This window comes from Odontesthes bonariensis, chromosome 2 (genome assembly GCF_027942865.1).
Source record: "Odontesthes bonariensis isolate fOdoBon6 chromosome 2, fOdoBon6.hap1, whole genome shotgun sequence".
NCBI lineage: Eukaryota > Metazoa > Chordata > Actinopteri > Atheriniformes > Atherinopsidae > Odontesthes > Odontesthes bonariensis.
The window spans coordinates 23,305,700-23,324,243 of record NC_134507.1 but is presented as its reverse complement, the minus strand read 5'-3'; the positions used below and the strand labels follow the sequence as shown (position 1 = coordinate 23,324,243).

The 18,544-nt window shown below is 41.4% G+C and overlaps 10 non-coding genes across 10 annotated transcripts; 6 read left to right on the top strand and 4 right to left on the bottom strand.

Moving 5' to 3' along the window:
* Positions 1–80: 80 nt before the first annotated feature.
* trnai-uau (transfer RNA isoleucine (anticodon UAU)) lies at positions 81–174 on the bottom strand. The gene is made up of 2 exons: positions 137–174; positions 81–116 (listed from the first exon to the last, which is right to left on the bottom strand). It is a non-coding gene; the product is annotated as a tRNA-Ile (tRNA).
* Positions 175–681: 507 nt separating this feature from the next.
* On the bottom strand, positions 682–775 carry trnai-uau (transfer RNA isoleucine (anticodon UAU)). Its single transcript has 2 exons — positions 738–775; positions 682–717 (listed from the first exon to the last, which is right to left on the bottom strand). It is a non-coding gene; the product is annotated as a tRNA-Ile (tRNA).
* Positions 776–974: 199 nt separating this feature from the next.
* trnai-uau (transfer RNA isoleucine (anticodon UAU)) lies at positions 975–1,068 on the top strand. Its single transcript has 2 exons — positions 975–1,012; positions 1,033–1,068. It is a non-coding gene; the product is annotated as a tRNA-Ile (tRNA).
* A 1,880-nt stretch (positions 1,069–2,948) lies between these two features.
* On the bottom strand, positions 2,949–3,042 carry trnai-uau (transfer RNA isoleucine (anticodon UAU)). The gene is made up of 2 exons: positions 3,005–3,042; positions 2,949–2,984 (listed from the first exon to the last, which is right to left on the bottom strand). It is a non-coding gene; the product is annotated as a tRNA-Ile (tRNA).
* A 1,157-nt stretch (positions 3,043–4,199) lies between these two features.
* On the bottom strand, positions 4,200–4,293 carry trnai-uau (transfer RNA isoleucine (anticodon UAU)). The gene is made up of 2 exons: positions 4,256–4,293; positions 4,200–4,235 (listed from the first exon to the last, which is right to left on the bottom strand). It is a non-coding gene; the product is annotated as a tRNA-Ile (tRNA).
* Positions 4,294–5,957: 1,664 nt separating this feature from the next.
* trnas-gga (transfer RNA serine (anticodon GGA)) lies at positions 5,958–6,030 on the top strand. Its single transcript has one exon. It is a non-coding gene; the product is annotated as a tRNA-Ser (tRNA).
* An 892-nt stretch (positions 6,031–6,922) lies between these two features.
* On the top strand, positions 6,923–6,995 carry trnas-gga (transfer RNA serine (anticodon GGA)). The gene has a single exon. It is a non-coding gene; the product is annotated as a tRNA-Ser (tRNA).
* A 4,056-nt stretch (positions 6,996–11,051) lies between these two features.
* Positions 11,052–11,124, top strand: trnas-gga (transfer RNA serine (anticodon GGA)). Its single transcript has one exon. It is a non-coding gene; the product is annotated as a tRNA-Ser (tRNA).
* A 4,750-nt stretch (positions 11,125–15,874) lies between these two features.
* trnas-gga (transfer RNA serine (anticodon GGA)) lies at positions 15,875–15,947 on the top strand. Its single transcript has one exon. It is a non-coding gene; the product is annotated as a tRNA-Ser (tRNA).
* A 2,223-nt stretch (positions 15,948–18,170) lies between these two features.
* trnas-gga (transfer RNA serine (anticodon GGA)) lies at positions 18,171–18,243 on the top strand. The gene has a single exon. It is a non-coding gene; the product is annotated as a tRNA-Ser (tRNA).
* The last annotated feature ends 301 nt before the right edge of the window (positions 18,244–18,544 follow it).

Here is an 18,544-nt window from a genome sequence, read left to right as displayed (position 1 = left end):
AAAATGTGAACACATGTGTTGATATTTACATGTGCCACATTACCCTGGTGCCAACAACTGGTCTCTCTAAAGACAATAAATGCTCCAGGTGAGGCTTGAACTCACAACCTCGGCATTGCTCTACAGTATACTGTCTTATAAGTACCGCGCGCTGACCGATTGCGCCACTAGAGCTTCTCTTACAGCTATTTGATAAGTTATTACACCAGAACAATGCTGAGGTTGTTAGTTCAAGTCTCACCAGGTCCTAAGATATAACGATCAGGCAATTGTTTAATCATTTAAATTAATTTGGGTATAAATTACTCTCAATTCTTGCTCAAATGCACAACGATCTTGAAGATCAAACACTGCAATTTTGACCCACTTTCTGGGAGAGGCATGGGAGAGCTGGCCTTCCGGACATTAAACTTACAAAAAATGGAAAAAACAGATTCAAAGAAATAGGAGATCAATCCCATTGTGTGGGGAAAATATACATCTTGACTGACTGCTTGCTTGCTGTGCTAAACCCATTCCACCACAGATGGATTTGTCTTAACATGTAACGCAGGGGAGGTTGACCTCTTATTCTTTTCTCCCGGGTTATCACAAATGGCTACATGTGACATTTTATTAATATAAGACATCCTTTTTGTCATCTGCAGTCATATTGGGACATAATATCATTCATCTTAAAGATGCTCCAGGTGAGGCTTGAACTCACAACCTCGGCATTGCTCTGCAGCGTACTGTCTTATAAGTACCGCGCGCTGACCGATTGCGCCACTGGAGCTCTTTTTACATTATTTTGATAGGTCATTATACTGTAGAACAATGCTGAGGTTGTTAGCTCACACATGGTTTACATCACTTAATCAAAATGTGTGATCATTAAACCTGTGTTCAGAGAAATTCCATCCAAGTTAGAAGACATCGCTTTTCAAGTGGATGTCACAAACAGACTGGTCTGGATAGTTTATAGAGTGACCTATGCTCCAGTGGCGCAATCGGTCAGCGCGTGGTACTTATAAGACAGTACGCTGCAGAGCAATGCCGAGGTTGTGAGTTCAAGCCTCACCTGGAGTATATCTGATGTTAAGTTCTTGAAGCTATAATATTAGAGCTGGTCAGAGACATGTCAATAACAAGATAATAACAGTACTGATTGCAATGTGTGATTAGAAGTCAAATAGGTAAGCTAAGAGCACAGTTAGGCTATCGAGATAAGGTTGAACATATGCCTTCTAAACAGACAGTTTTTGTCTACTCAATGTTTACAAATAATGGAGATGAGAAACATGAAGAACACTAATAATTAAAATTCATTTGGGTTTAAATTGCTCTCAATTCTGACACAAATGTACATAGATAGAAGCTCAAACCTGAAAGTTTTCTTTATTTCACTTGTGGAAAAAATGAAAACAGATTCAATGACGTGGGAGGAGAATAAATCCACAGAGTGGGGAAAGGGTGCATCTTGACTGGCTCCTTGTTGTGTTTCTCTAAAGGATGAACTCAAGCTAAGGCATGAACTGACAGCCTCAGCATTGCTCTGCAGCATGCTGTCTGCTGATTGCTTGTGCCACTGGAACTCAGGCACATGCAAACATTTGAATTGTACATTTAATTGTATATTTAAATTTCACAGTGTGCTTACAGGTCATCACATTGCACAGCTGGAGCTCTTGTGTGTTCTTTCGACAGAAATACAAAAAAAACAACTTTATCTTTGCACTTTGACAGTGAAGCCAACACTGTATGAATGATAACTTTCATTTGTAGAACTTGATGTGTTCGTTCTTCTGCATCGCCCCTTGAAGCCAAGTAAGCACACCTAGTAAATACTGATAAAGGTAAAGCCATGGCAGGCATCCATAGTAGATAAACACACTCCATCCATTAAGATTACAAAGGCTTTGGAGTTCAAGTGGTGAGTAGTATTTAGACCAGGCAGGATGAAGGACTTCGACTCCTCTCCGGCATGCTCAGTGAACCGGATGAAAAAAATAAAGTGGGACCTTTAAGTAATTACAGGGCAAATCAGTGTCCAAAATGAGCGTGGATAGAAATGAGGTCCTTTATAATGAGTACTGTGAGTACAAACAGATGTTTCATCAACACAAAAGCAAACGTTTGAATAGCATTGCTCCAGTATATATTCTATTACTTTATGCTTTTGAGCTCTCACAGTTACAGTAATTGAGACAAAGCTTCTGTCTGAGCTGTGATTTATTGCTCTACCATTTTTTGTGATGACACGAAATGGGTTTTAAAGTCAGAGTTTTCTAACTGCTTCAATGTGGCAGTGAAAGAAGAGCTGATATGCATGACAGGATAAAATGCTGATTTTTTTTACAATATAATTTCAATAAAATAACACAAAAAACTAGTTAATACATACATTCAATTATTGTAAATAAGAAGTAGCAAGAAGTAATTCTGATATAGAAGACTGAACCACAAAAGATTAAAATGAAAAACATCTAACAGAAATTTATTTTATCAGCTGCTGCAAAGTTTTGTTGGATGATGAATAGACAAACACAAAGAACAGCTGATAGGCTGATGGAGATGCCATCAGTTCTTTCAATCTTATTTAAAGCCACAATCCTTGGGGCCATGAATTTGTGTACCAGTATCTAGGATAGTCAATTATGTAGTTGTCTAGACATTTCATTCAAAATCACAACAAACAACTTGATGGTAAATGAAAAGTCCAGCAAAGTAGGTTGTTTTAATTCTCTTGGAACATATATTTACCCAAATCTTTCTTCATGTTTCTAATCTTCATTATTTGGTTTGTACACATTACTATATATTGTGTTTTAAGAACACGTGTTAACCCATATCTCTATAGTTTAACTGTGCCCTTAGCTTACCCAGTTGGCTTCTAATCACACATTATAATCATCAATGTTTTTGTCCAGCTCTAATATCAAAGCTTTAAGAAGTCAATAAGCTAGATATGCTCCAGGTGAGGCTTGAACTCACAACCTCGGCATTGCTCTACAACATACTGTCTTATAAGTACCGCGCGCTAACCGATTGCGCCACTGGAGCTTTACTTCATGCTACCATATACAAGTTAAGTGTGAGATTGCTTTGGATGCATGATTAAGTTTCTGCAACATATGACAAAACACATGAAGATTGCTCCAACTTCCCTCTGAAATTACACAGCCAACAATGACAAGATTTCATTGTCATCTTTAAACTCTTCCCTGCCATTGCTTTCCCCCAGTTGTTTAAGGGATCTGTCATGCTCTGTGTTTTTGGTTCTGTATTTTATCATTCTGATTTCTATCACATGTTCTGCTTTAGTCAATGTTGTGGTTGATCTTGCTTCTGGTTTTATTATGTCAAGTCTGATCCCTTGTGCTTTCTTTTAAGCTTACCTACTGTTCTTGTTTTACGCCTTCATTTAGCTCATCACCACCACCTGTCCATTTATTAGTCATTTGCTCCCTCAGTATAAATTAGGTTTCTTTTGCATTTCACTAGATCCTTGTGATTATTCTCTTTGTGATTGCGCACCTCTGTCAGTTGTTCAGTCTGTTGTGTGCTGTCATTGTACTTTGTTTTCTTATTAATCCTGTTTAGTTTCTTGGTTTTCCTGCCTAAGGAGCATCTTTAGTTTATATCAATAAAGATGCTGTTTCTTTTGCCTGTAAGTCTTGTAGTTGGGTCCCATTTCCTCCTGTCACCAGCTTTGAATCATGACAAGAATAAAATAAGTAAATAAAAGGACACAGACAAGTATAATATATCAAATCAGAACATTTTAATCTTGAGAATATATATAAAAAAGGCAAAAACTACAGAAATTTCATTCAGACCTCTTCAAACAGTCAAATAAACTTTATCACCCTGCTTCTACTTATAATTATAAATCAAATTCGAAAATGAGACTACAAAGGTGTTCACCGTCTGTTAGTCAAGTGGGATCTGTTTAGTTATAAGCAAAGGGCAGATTGTACGTTGTGTTAATTCTCTTGGAGCATATATTTACCCAAATCTTTCTTCATGTTTCTAATCTTCATTATTTGATTTGTATACACTACTATATATTGTATTTTAAGAACACATGTGTTAACCCTTATCTCTATAGTTTAACTGTGCCCTTAGCTTACCCAGTTGGCTTCTAATCACACATTATAATCAGCAATGTTTCTGTCCAGCTCTAATATCAAAGCTTTAAGAAGTCAATAAGCTAGATATGCTCCAGGTGAGGCTCGAACTCACAACCTCAGCATTGCTCTACAACCTACTGTTTTATAAGTACCGCGCGCTGACTGATTGCGCCACTGGAGCTTTTCTTTACGCTATCATATACAAGTTAAGTGTGAGATTGCTTTGGATGCATGATTAAGTTTCTGCAACATATGACAAAACACACGAAGCTTGCTCCTATTTCCCTCTGAAATTACACAGCCAACACTGACAAGATTTCAATGTAATCCTTAAACTCTTCCCTGCCATTGCTTTCCCCCAGTTGTTTAAGGGATCTGTCATGCTCTGTGTTTTTGGTTCTGTATTTTATCATTCTGATTTCTATCACATGTTCTGCTTTAGTCAATGTTGTGGTTGATCTTGCTTCTGGTTTTATTATGTCAAGCCTGATCCCTTGTGCTTTCTTTTAAAGCTTACCTACTGTTCTTGTTTTACGCCTTCATTTAGCTCATCACCACCACCTGTCCATTTATCTGGCTCCAAAGCTTTGTTCACTTTGTAGCTGAAATAGCTCAGTTGGGAGAGAGTCAGACTGAAGATCTGAAGGTCCCCGGTTCAATCATGGGTTTTGGCAAAGACTACTATGAATTGTGGATGTTTGTCAAGAGGGAATAACAGCCCATGTTAGGAAAGTGAACTGGTAAAAAGGAATTATCTCAATGAAAACATACGAGGCTGGTAGGAAAGTGAACTGGTAAAAAGGAATTATCTAAAAAAAACTGCATTAATGAAAACACACAAGGCTTCTTCCTCATCTACAACAGTCAATTATTGAATTTTTGAGGCCTTTATCTGGCTCCCCAGCTTTATCGCCAAAGCTCCACGGAGCGAGCTCCCGATTTTAGTTTTCAAATGAAAACGGCCATTTTGGCCCTGTGTAGCCGAAATAGCTCAGACTGAAGATCTGAAGGTCCCTGGTTCAATCCCGGGTTTCGGCAAAGAATACTATGAATTGTGGATGTTTGTCAAGAGGGAACAGCAGCCCATGTTAGGAAAGTGAACTGGTAAAAAGGAATTATCTCAAAAAAGCTCAATTAATGAAAACACACGAGGCTTCTTCCTCATCTACAACAGTCAATTATTGCATTTTTGTGGCCTTTATCTGGCTTCAAAGCTTTGTTCACTTCATAGCCGAAATAGCTCAGTTGGGAGAGAGTCAGACTGAAGATCTGAAGGTCCCCGGTTCAATCCCGGGTTTCGGCAAAGACTACTATGAATTGCGGATGTTTGTCAAGAGAGAACAGCAGCCCATGTTAGGAAAGTGAACTGGTAAAAAGGAATGATCTCAATGAAAACACACGAGGCTGGTAGGAAAGTGAACTGGTAAAAAGGAATTATCTAAAAAAAAACTGCATTAATGAAAACACACGAGGCTTCTTCCTCATCTACAACAGTCATTATTGCATTTTTGAGGCCTTTATCTGGCTCCCCAGCTTTGTCGCCAAAGCTCCACGGAGCGAGCTCCCGACTTTAGTTTTCAAATGAAAATGGCCATTTTGGCCCTGTGTAGCCGAAATAGCTCAGACTGAAGATCTGAATCCCGGGTTTCGGCAAAGACTACTATGAATTGCGGATGTTTGTCAAGAGGGAACAGCAGCCAATGTTAGGAAAGTGAACTGGTAAAAAGGAATTATCTCAAAAAAGCTCAATTAATGAAAACACACGAGGCTTCTTCCTCATCTACAACAGTCAATTATTGCATTTTTGTGGCCTTTATCTGGCTTCAAAGCTTTGTTCACTTCGTAGCCGAAATAGCTCAGCTGGGAGAGAGTCAGACTGGAGATCTGAAGGTCCCCGGTTCAATCCCGGGTGTCGGCAAAGACTACTATGAATTGCGGATGTTTGTCAAGAGGGAACAACAGCCCATGTTAGGAAAGTGAACTGGTAAAAAGGAATTATCTCAATGAAAACACACGAGGCTGGTAGGAAAGTGAACTGGTAAAAAGGAATTATCTAAAAAAACTGCATTAATGAAAACACACGAGGCTTCTTCCTCATCTACAACAGTCATTATTGCATTTTTGAGGCCTTTATCTGGCTCCCCAGCTTTGTCGCCAAAGCTCCACGGAGCGAGCTCCCGACTTTAGTATTTTCAAATGAAAATGGCCATTTTGGCCCTGTGTAGCCGAAATAGCTCAGACTGAAGATCTGAATCCCGGGTTTCGGCAAAGACTACTATGAATTGCGGATGTTTGTCAAGAGGGAACAGCAGCCCATGTTAGGAAAGTGAACTGGTAAAAAGGAATTATCTCAATGAAAACACACGAGGCTGGTAGGAAAGTGAACTGGTAAAAAGGAATTATCTAAAAAAAAACTGCATTAATGAAAACACACGAGGCTTCTTCCTCATCTACAACAGTCATTATTGCATTTTTGAGGCCTTTATCTGGCTCCCCAGCTTTGTCGCCAAAGCTCCACGGAGCGAGCTCCCGACTTTAGTTTTCAAATGAAAATGGCCATTTTGGCCCTGTGTAGCCGAAATAGCTCAGACTGAAGATCTGAATCCCGGGTTTCGGCAAAGACTACTATGAATTGCGGATGTTTGTCAAGAGGGAACAGCAGCCAATGTTAGGAAAGTGAACTGGTAAAAAGGAATTATCTCAAAAAAGCTCAATTAATGAAAACACACGAGGCTTCTTCCTCATCTACAACAGTCAATTATTGCATTTTTGTGGCCTTTATCTGGCTTCAAAGCTTTGTTCACTTCGTAGCCGAAATAGCTCAGTTGGGAGAGAGTCAGACTGGAGATCTGAAGGTCCCCGGTTCAATCCAGGGTTTCGGCAAAGACTACTATGAATTGCGGATGTTTGTCAAGAGGGAACAGCAGCCCATGTTAGGAAAGTGAACTGGTAAAAAGGAATGATCTCAATGAAAACACACGAGGCTGGTAGGAAAGTGAACTGGTAAAAAGGAATTATCTAAAAAAAAACTGCATTAATGAAAACACACGAGGCTTCTTCCTCATCTACAACAGTCAATTATTGCATTTTTGAGGCCTTTATCTGGCTCCCCAGCTTTATCGCCAAAGCTCCACGGAGCGAGCTCCCGATTTTAGTTTTCAAATGAAAACGGCCATTTTGGCCCTGTGTAGCCGAAATAGCTCAGTTGGGAGAGAGTCAGACTGAAGATCTGAAGGTCCCCGGTTCAATCCCGGGTGTCGGCAAAGACTACTATGAATTGCGGATGTTTGTCAAGAGGGAACAACAGCCCATGTTAGGAAAGTGAACTGGTAAAAAGGAATTATCTCAATGAAAACACACGAGGCTGGTAGGAAAGTGAACTGGTAAAAAGGAATTATCTAAAAAAACTGCATTAATGAAAACACACGAGGCTTCTTCCTCATCTACAACAGTCATTATTGCATTTTTGAGGCCTTTATCTGGCTCCCCATTTTTGTCGCCAAAGCTCCACGGAGCGAGCTCCCGACTTTAGTATTTTCAAATGAAAATGGCCATTTTGGCCCTGTGTAGCCGAAATAGCTCAGACTGAAGATCTGAATCCCGGGTTTCGGCAAAGACTACTATGAATTGCGGATGTTTGTCAAGAGGGAACAGCAGCCCATGTTAGGAAAGTGAACTGGTAAAAAGGAATTATCTCAATGAAAACATACGAGGCTGGTAGGAAAGTGAACTGGTAAAAATGAATTATCTCAATGAAAACACACGAGGCTGGTAGGAAAGTGAACTGGTAAAAAGGAATTATCTAAAAAAAACTGCATTAATGAAAACACACGAGGCCTCTTCCTCATCTACAACAGTCAATTATTGAATTTTTGAGGCCTTTATCTGGCTCCCCAGCTTTATCGCCAAAGCTCCACGGAGCGAGCTCCCGATTTTAGTTTTCAAATGAAAACGGCCATTTTGGCCCTGTGTAGCCGAAATAGCTCAGACTGAAGATCTGAAGGTCCCTGGTTCAATCCCGGGTTTCGGCAAAGAGTACTATGAATTGTGGATGTTTGTCAAGAGGGAACAGCAGCCCATGTTAGGAAAGTGAACTGGTAAAAAGGAATTATCTCAATGAAAACACACGACGCTGGTAGGAAAGTGAACTGGTAAAAAGGAATTATCTAAAAAAAACTGCATTAATGAAAACACAAGAGGCTTCTTCCTCATCTACAACAGTCAATTATTGAAATTTTTGAGGCCTTTATCTAGCTCCACAGCTTTATCGCCAAAGCTCCACGGAGCGAGCTCCCGATTTTAGTTTTCAAATGAAAACGGCCATTTTGGCCCTGTGTAGCCGAAATAGCTCAGTTGGGAGAGCGTCAGACTGAAGATCTGAAGGTCACTCATTCAATCCAGGGTTTCGGCAAAGACTACTATGAATTGCGGATGTTTGTCAAGAGGGAAACACAGCCCATGTTAGGAAAGTGAACTGGTAAAAAGGAATTATCTCAATGAAAACACACGACGCTGGTAGGAAAGTGAACTGGTAAAAAGGAATTATCTAAAAAAAACTGCATTAATGAAAACACACGAGGCTTCTTCCTCATCTACAACAGTCATTATTGCATTTTTGTGGCCTTTATCTGGCTCCACAGCTTTGTCGCCAAAGCTCCACGTAGCGAGCTCCCGGTTTTAGTTTCCAAATGAAAACGGCCATTTTGGCCCTGTGTAGCCGAAATAGCTCAGACTGAAGATCTGAAGGTCCCTGGTTCAATCCCGGGTTTCGGCAAAGAGTACTATGAATTGTGGATGTTTGTCAAGAGGGAACAGCAGCCCATGTTAGGAAAGTGAACTGGTAAAAAGGGATTATCTCAAAAAAGCTCAATTAATGAAAACACACGAGGCTTCTTCCTCATCTACAACAGTCAATTATTGCATTTTTGTGGCCTTTATCTGGCTCCAAAGCTTTGTTCACTTCGTAGCCGAAATAGCTCAGTTGGGAGAGAGTCAGACTGAAGATCTGAAGGTCCCCGGTTCAATCCCGGGTGTCGGCAAAGACTACTATGAATTGCGGATGTTTGTCAAGAGGGAACAACAGCCCATGTTAGGAAAGTGAACTGGTAAAAAGGAATTATCTCAATGAAAACACACGAGGCTGGTAGGAAAGTGAACTGGTAAAAAGGAATTATCTAAAAAAAAACTGCATTAATGAAAACACACGAGGCTTCTTCCTCATCTACAACAGTCATTATTGCATTTTTGAGGCCTTTATCTGTCTCCCCAGCTTTGTCGCCAAAGCTCCACGGAGCGAGCTCCCGACTTTAGTTTTCAAATGAAAATGGCCATTTTGGCCCTGTGTAGCCGAAATAGCTCAGACTGAAGATCTGAATCCCGGGTTTCGGCAAAGACTACTATGAATTGCAGATGTTTGTCAAGAGGGAACAGCAGCCCATGTTAGGAAAGTGAACTGGTAAAAAGGAATTATCTCAATGAAAACACACGAGGCTGGTAGGAAAGTGAACTGGTAAAAAGGAATTATCTAAAGAAAACTCCATTAATGAAAACACACGAGGCCTCTTCCTCATCTACAACAGTCAATTATTGAATTTTTGAGGCCTTTATCTGGCTCCCCAGCTTTATCGCCAAAGCTCCACGGAGCGAGCTCCCGATTTTAGTTTTCAAATGAAAACGGCCATTTTGGCCCTGTGTAGCCGAAATAGCTCAGTTGGGAGAGCGTCAGACTGAAGATCTGAAGGTCACTCATTCAATCCCGGGTTTCGGCAAAGACTACTATGAATTGCGGATGTTTGTCAAGAGGGAAACACAGCCCATGTTAGGAAAGTGAACTGGTAAAAAGGAATTATCTCAATTAAAACCTACGAGGCTGGTAGGAAAGTGAACTGGTAAAAAGGAATTATCTAAAAAAAACTGCATTAATGAAAACACACGAGGCCTCTTCCTCATCTACAACAGTCAATTATTGAATTTTTGAGGCCTTTATCTGGCTCCCCAGCTTTATCGCCAAAGCTCCACGGAGCGAGCTCCCGATTTTAGTTTTCAAATGAAAACGGCCATTTTGGCCCTGTGTAGCCGAAATAGCTCAGACTGAAGATCTGAAGGTCCCTGATTCAATCCCGGGTTTCGGCAAAGAATACTATGAATTGTGGATGTTTGTCAAGAGGGAACAGCAGCCCATGTTAGGAAAGTGAACTGGTAAAAAGGAATTATCTCAAAAAAGCTCAATTAATGAAAACACACGAGGCTTCTTCCTCATCTACAACAGTCAATTATTGCATTTTTGTGGCCTTTATCTGGCTTCAAAGCTTTGTTCACTTCATAGCCGAAATAGCTCAGTTGGGAGAGAGTCAGACTGAAGATCTGAAGGTCCCCGGTTCAATCCCGGGTTTCGGCAAAGACTACTATGAATTGCGGATGTTTGTCAAGAGAGAACAGCAGCCCATGTTAGGAAAGTGAACTGGTAAAAAGGAATGATCTCAATGAAAACACACGAGGCTGGTAGGAAAGTGAACTGGTAAAAAGGAATTATCTAAAAAAAAACTGCATTAATGAAAACACACGAGGCTTCTTCCTCATCTACAACAGTCATTATTGCATTTTTGAGGCCTTTATCTGGCTCCCCAGCTTTGTCGCCAAAGCTCCACGGAGCGAGCTCCCGACTTTAGTTTTCAAATGAAAATGGCCATTTTGGCCCTGTGTAGCCGAAATAGCTCAGACTGAAGATCTGAATCCCGGGTTTCGGCAAAGACTACTATGAATTGCGGATGTTTGTCAAGAGGGAACAGCAGCCAATGTTAGGAAAGTGAACTGGTAAAAAGGAATTATCTCAAAAAAGCTCAATTAATGAAAACACACGAGGCTTCTTCCTCATCTACAACAGTCAATTATTGCATTTTTGTGGCCTTTATCTGGCTTCAAAGCTTTGTTCACTTCGTAGCCGAAATAGCTCAGTTGGGAGAGAGTCAGACTGGAGATCTGAAGGTCCCCGGTTCAATCCAGGGTTTCGGCAAAGACTACTATGAATTGCGGATGTTTGTCAAGAGGGAACAGCAGCCCATGTTAGGAAAGTGAACTGGTAAAAAGGAATGATCTCAATGAAAACACACGAGGCTGGTAGGAAAGTGAACTGGTAAAAAGGAATTATCTAAAAAAAAACTGCATTAATGAAAACACACGAGGCTTCTTCCTCATCTACAACAGTCATTATTGCATTTTTGAGGCCTTTATCTGGCTCCCCAGCTTTATCGCCAAAGCTCCACGGAGCGAGCTCCCGATTTTAGTTTTCAAATGAAAACGGCCATTTTGGCCCTGTGTAGCCGAAATAGCTCAGTTGGGAGAGCGTCAGACTGAAGATCTGAAGGTCACTCATTCAATCCAGGGTTTCGGCAAAGACTACTATGAATTGCGGATGTTTGTCAAGAGGGAAACACAGCCCATGTTAGGAAAGTGAACTGGTAAAAAGGAATTATCTCAATTAAAACCTACGAGGCTGGTAGGAAAGTGAACTGGTAAAAAGGAATTATCTAAAAAAAACTGCATTAATGAAAACACACGAGGCTTCTTCCTCATCTACAACAGTCATTATTGCATTTTTGTGGCCTTTATCTGGCTCCACAGCTTTGTCGCCAAAGCTCCACGGAGCGAGCTCCCGATTTTAGTTTTCTAATGAAAATGGCCATTTTGGCCCTGTGTAGCCGAAATAGCTCAGACTGAAGATCTGAAGGTCCCTGGTTCAATCCCGGGTTTCGGCAAAGAGTACTATGAATTGTGGATGTTTGTCAAGAGGGAACAGCAGCCCATGTTAGGAAAGTGAACTGGTAAAAAGGAAGTATCTCAAAAAAGCTCAATTAATGAAAACACACGAGGCTTCTTCCTCATCTACAACAGTCAATTATTGCATTTTTGTGGCCTTTATCTGGCTTCAAAGCTTTGTTCACTTTGTAGCCGAAATAGCTCAGTTGGGAGAGAGTCAGACTGAAGATCTGAAGGTCCCCGGTTCAATCCCGGGTTTCGGCAAAGACTACTATGAATTGCGGATGTTTGTCAAGAGGGAACAGCAGCCCATGTTAGGAAAGTGAACTGGTAAAAAGGAATTATCTCAATTAAAACCTACGAGGCTGGTAGGAAAGTGAACTGGTAAAAAGGAATTATCTAAAAAAAACTGCATTAATGAAAACACACGAGGCTTCTTCCTCATCTACAACAGTCATTATTGCATTTTTGTGGCCTTTATCTGGCTCCACAGCTTTGTCGCCAAAGCTCCACGTAGCGAGCTCCCGGTTTTAGTTTCCAAATGAAAACGGCCATTTTGGCCCTGTGTAGCCGAAATAGCTCAGACTGAAGATCTGAAGGTCCCTGGTTCAATCCCGGGTTTCGGCAAAGAGTACTATGAATTGTGGATGTTTGTCAAGAGGGAACAGCAGCCCATGTTAGGAAAGTGAACTGGTAAAAAGGGATTATCTCAAAAAAGCTCAATTAATGAAAACACACGAGGCTTCTTCCTCATCTACAACAGTCAATTATTGCATTTTTGTGGCCTTTATCTGGCTCCAAAGCTTTGTTCACTTCGTAGCCGAAATAGCTCAGTTGGGAGAGAGTCAGACTGAAGATCTGAAGGTCCCCGGTTCAATAACGGGTGTCGGCAAAGACTACTATGAATTGCGGATGTTTGTCAAGAGGGAACAACAGCCCATGTTAGGAAAGTGAACTGGTAAAAAGGAATTATCTCAATGAAAACACACGAGGCTGGTAGGAAAGTGAACTGGTAAAAAGGAATTATCTAAAAAAACTGCATTAATGAAAACACACGAGGCTTCTTCCTCATCTACAACAGTCATTATTGCATTTTTGAGGCCTTTATCTGGCTCCCCAGCTTTGTCGCCAAAGCTCCACGGAGCGAGCTCCCGACTTTAGTATTTTCAAATGAAAATGGCCATTTTGGCCCTGTGTAGCCGAAATAGCTCAGACTGAAGATCTGAATCCCGGGTTTCGGCAAAGACTACTATGAATTGCGGATGTTTGTCAAGAGGGAACAGCAGCCCATGTTAGGAAAGTGAACTGGTAAAAAGGAATTATCTCAATGAAAACATACGAGGCTGGTAGGAAAGTGAACTGGTAAAAATGAATTATCTCAATGAAAACACACGAGGCTGGTAGGAAAGTGAACTGGTAAAAAGGAATTATCTAAAAAAAACTGCATTAATGAAAACACACGAGGCCTCTTCCTCATCTACAACAGTCAATTATTGAATTTTTGAGGCCTTTATCTGGCTCCCCAGCTTTATCGCCAAAGCTCCACGGAGCGAGCTCCCGATTTTAGTTTTCAAATGAAAACGGCCATTTTGGCCCTGTGTAGCCGAAATAGCTCAGACTGAAGATCTGAAGGTCCCTGGTTCAATCCCGGGTTTCGGCAAAGAGTACTATGAATTGTGGATGTTTGTCAAGAGGGAACAGCAGCCCATGTTAGGAAAGTGAACTGGTAAAAAGGAATTATCTCAATGAAAACACACGACGCTGGTAGGAAAGTGAACTGGTAAAAAGGAATTATCTAAAAAAAACTGCATTAATGAAAACACAAGAGGCTTCTTCCTCATCTACAACAGTCAATTATTGAAATTTTTGAGGCCTTTATCTAGCTCCACAGCTTTATCGCCAAAGCTCCACGGAGCGAGCTCCCGATTTTAGTTTTCAAATGAAAACGGCCATTTTGGCCCTGTGTAGCCGAAATAGCTCAGTTGGGAGAGCGTCAGACTGAAGATCTGAAGGTCACTCATTCAATCCAGGGTTTCGGCAAAGACTACTATGAATTGCGGATGTTTGTCAAGAGGGAAACACAGCCCATGTTAGGAAAGTGAACTGGTAAAAAGGAATTATCTCAATGAAAACACACGACGCTGGTAGGAAAGTGAACTGGTAAAAAGGAATTATCTAAAAAAAACTGCATTAATGAAAACACACGAGGCTTCTTCCTCATCTACAACAGTCATTATTGCATTTTTGTGGCCTTTATCTGGCTCCACAGCTTTGTCGCCAAAGCTCCACGTAGCGAGCTCCCGGTTTTAGTTTCCAAATGAAAACGGCCATTTTGGCCCTGTGTAGCCGAAATAGCTCAGACTGAAGATCTGAAGGTCCCTGGTTCAATCCCGGGTTTCGGCAAAGAGTACTATGAATTGTGGATGTTTGTCAAGAGGGAACAGCAGCCCATGTTAGGAAAGTGAACTGGTAAAAAGGGATTATCTCAAAAAAGCTCAATTAATGAAAACACACGAGGCTTCTTCCTCATCTACAACAGTCAATTATTGCATTTTTGTGGCCTTTATCTGGCTCCAAAGCTTTGTTCACTTCGTAGCCGAAATAGCTCAGTTGGGAGAGAGTCAGACTGAAGATCTGAAGGTCCCCGGTTCAATCCCGGGTGTCGGCAAAGACTACTATGAATTGCGGATGTTTGTCAAGAGGGAACAACAGCCCATGTTAGGAAAGTGAACTGGTAAAAAGGAATTATCTCAATGAAAACACACGAGGCTGGTAGGAAAGTGAACTGGTAAAAAGGAATTATCTAAAAAAAAACTGCATTAATGAAAACACACGAGGCTTCTTCCTCATCTACAACAGTCATTATTGCATTTTTGAGGCCTTTATCTGTCTCCCCAGCTTTGTCGCCAAAGCTCCACGGAGCGAGCTCCCGACTTTAGTTTTCAAATGAAAATGGCCATTTTGGCCCTGTGTAGCCGAAATAGCTCAGACTGAAGATCTGAATCCCGGGTTTCGGCAAAGACTACTATGAATTGCAGATGTTTGTCAAGAGGGAACAGCAGCCCATGTTAGGAAAGTGAACTGGTAAAAAGGAATTATCTCAATGAAAACACACGAGGCTGGTAGGAAAGTGAACTGGTAAAAAGGAATTATCTAAAGAAAACTCCATTAATGAAAACACACGAGGCCTCTTCCTCATCTACAACAGTCAATTATTGAATTTTTGAGGCCTTTATCTGGCTCCCCAGCTTTATCGCCAAAGCTCCACGGAGCGAGCTCCCGATTTTAGTTTTCAAATGAAAACGGCCATTTTGGCCCTGTGTAGCCGAAATAGCTCAGTTGGGAGAGCGTCAGACTGAAGATCTGAAGGTCACTCATTCAATCCCGGGTTTCGGCAAAGACTACTATGAATTGCGGATGTTTGTCAAGAGGGAAACACAGCCCATGTTAGGAAAGTGAACTGGTAAAAAGGAATTATCTCAATTAAAACCTACGAGGCTGGTAGGAAAGTGAACTGGTAAAAAGGAATTATCTCAATGAAAACACACGAGGCTGGTAGGAAAGTGAACTGGTAAAAAGGAATTATCTAAAAAAAACTGCATTAATGAAAACACACGAGGCCTCTTCCTCATCTACAACAGTCAATTATTGAATTTTTGAGGCCTTTATCTGGCTCCCCAGCTTTATCGCCAAAGCTCCACGGAGCGAGCTCCCGATTTTAGTTTTCAAATGAAAACGGCCATTTTGGCCCTGTGTAGCCGAAATAGCTCAGACTGAAGATCTGAAGGTCCCTGATTCAATCCCGGGTTTCGGCAAAGAATACTATGAATTGTGGATGTTTGTCAAGAGGGAACAGCAGCCAATGTTAGGAAAGTGAACTGGTAAAAAGGAATTATCTCAAAAAAGCTCAATTAATGAAAACACACGAGGCTTCTTCCTCATCTACAACAGTCAATTATTGCATTTTTGTGGCCTTTATCTGGCTTCAAAGCTTTGTTCACTTCGTAGCCGAAATAGCTCAGTTGGGAGAGAGTCAGACTGGAGATCTGAAGGTCCCCGGTTCAATCCAGGGTTTCGGCAAAGACTACTATGAATTGCGGATGTTTGTCAAGAGGGAACAGCAGCCCATGTTAGGAAAGTGAACTGGTAAAAAGGAATGATCTCAATGAAAACACACGAGGCTGGTAGGAAAGTGAACTGGTAAAAAGGAATTATCTAAAAAAAAACTGCATTAATGAAAACACACGAGGCTTCTTCCTCATCTACAACAGTCATTATTGCATTTTTGAGGCCTTTATCTGGCTCCCCAGCTTTATCGCCAAAGCTCCACGGAGCGAGCTCCCGATTTTAGTTTTCAAATGAAAACGGCCATTTTGGCCCTGTGTAGCCGAAATAGCTCAGTTGGGAGAGCGTCAGACTGAAGATCTGAAGGTCACTCATTCAATCCAGGGTTTCGGCAAAGACTACTATGAATTGCGGATGTTTGTCAAGAGGGAAACACAGCCCATGTTAGGAAAGTGAACTGGTAAAAAGGAATTATCTCAATTAAAACCTACGAGGCTGGTAGGAAAGTGAACTGGTAAAAAGGAATTATCTAAAAAAAACTGCATTAATGAAAACACACGAGGCTTCTTCCTCATCTACAACAGTCATTATTGCATTTTTGTGGCCTTTATCTGGCTCCACAGCTTTGTCGCCAAAGCTCCACGTAGCGAGCTCCCGGTTTTAGTTTCCAAATGAAAACGGCCATTTTGGCCCTGTGTAGCCGAAATAGCTCAGACTGAAGATCTGAAGGTCCCTGGTTCAATCCCGGGTTTCGGCAAAGAGTACTATGAATTGTGGATGTTTGTCAAGAGGGAACAGCAGCCCATGTTAGGAAAGTGAACTGGTAAAAAGGGATTATCTCAAAAAAGCTCAATTAATGAAAACACACGAGGCTTCTTCCTCATCTACAACAGTCAATTATTGCATTTTTGTGGCCTTTATCTGGCTCCAAAGCTTTGTTCACTTCGTAGCCGAAATAGCTCAGTTGGGAGAGAGTCAGACTGAAGATCTGAAGGTCCCCGGTTCAATCCCGGGTGTCGGCAAAGACTACTATGAATTGCGGATGTTTGTCAAGAGGGAACAACAGCCCATGTTAGGAAAGTGAACTGGTAAAAAGGAATTATCTCAATGAAAACACACGAGGCTGGTAGGAAAGTGAACTGGTAAAAAGGAATTATCTAAAAAAAAACTGCATTAATGAAAACACACGAGGCTTCTTCCTCATCTACAACAGTCATTATTGCATTTTTGAGGCCTTTATCTGGCTCCCCAGCTTTGTCGCCAAAGCTCCACGGAGCGAGCTCCCGACTTTAGTTTTCAAATGAAAATGGCCATTTTGGCCCTGTGTAGCCGAAATAGCTCAGACTGAAGATCTGAATCCCGGGTTTCGGCAAAGACTACTATGAATTGCGGATGTTTGTCAAGAGGGAACAGCAGCCCATGTTAGGAAAGTGAACTGGTAAAAAGGAATTATCTCAATGAAAACACACGAGGCTGGTAGGAAAGTGAACTGGTAAAAAGGAATTATCTAAAGAAAACTCCATTAATGAAAACACACGAGGCCTCTTCCTCATCTACAACAGTCAATTATTGAATTTTTGAGGCCTTTATCTGGCTCCCCAGCTTTGTCGCCAAAGCTCCACGGAGCGAGCTCCCGATTTTAGTTTTCAAATGAAAACGGCCATTTTGGCCCTGTGTGGCCGAAATAGCTCAGTTGGGAGAGCGTCAGACTGAAGATCTGAAGGTCACTCATTCAATCCAGGGTTTCGGCAAAGACTACTATGAATTGCGGATGTTTGTCAAGAGGGAACAGCAGCCCATGTTAGGAAAGTGAACTGGTAAAAAGGAATTATCTCAAAAAAGCTCAATTAATGAAAACACACGAGGCTTCTTCCTCATCTACAACAGTCATTATTGCATTTTTGAGGCCTTTATCTGGCTCCCCAGCTTTGTCGCCAAAGCTCCACGGAGCGAGCTCCCGACTTTAGTTTTCAAATGAAAATGGCCATTTTGGCCCTGTGTAGCCGAAATAGCTCAGACTGAAGATCTGAATCCCGGGTTTCGGCAAAGACTACTATGAATTGCGGATGTTTGTCAAGAGGGAACAGCAGCCAATGTTAGGAAAGTGAACTGGTAAAAAGGAATTATCTCAAAAAAGCTCAATTAATGAAAACACACGAGGCTTCTTCCTCATCTACAACAGTCAATTATTGCATTTTTGTGGCCTTTATCTGGCTTCAAAGCTTTGTTCACTTCGTAGCCGAAATAGCTCAGTTGGGAGAGAGTCAGACTGGAGATCTGAAGGTCCCCGGTTCAATCCAGGGTTTCGGCAAAGACTACTATGAATTGCGGATGTTTGTCAAGAGGGAACAGCAGCCCATGTTAGGAAAGTGAACTGGTAAAAAGGAATGATCTCAATGAAAACACACGAGGCTGGTAGGAAAGTGAACTGGTAAAAAGGAATTATCTAAAAAAAAACTGCATTAATGAAAACACACGAGGCTTCTTCCTCATCTACAACAGTCATTATTGCATTTTTGAGGCCTTTATCTGGCTCCCCAGCTTTATCGCCAAAGCTCCACGGAGCGAGCTCCCGATTTTAGTTTTCAAATGAAAACGGCCATTTTGGCCCT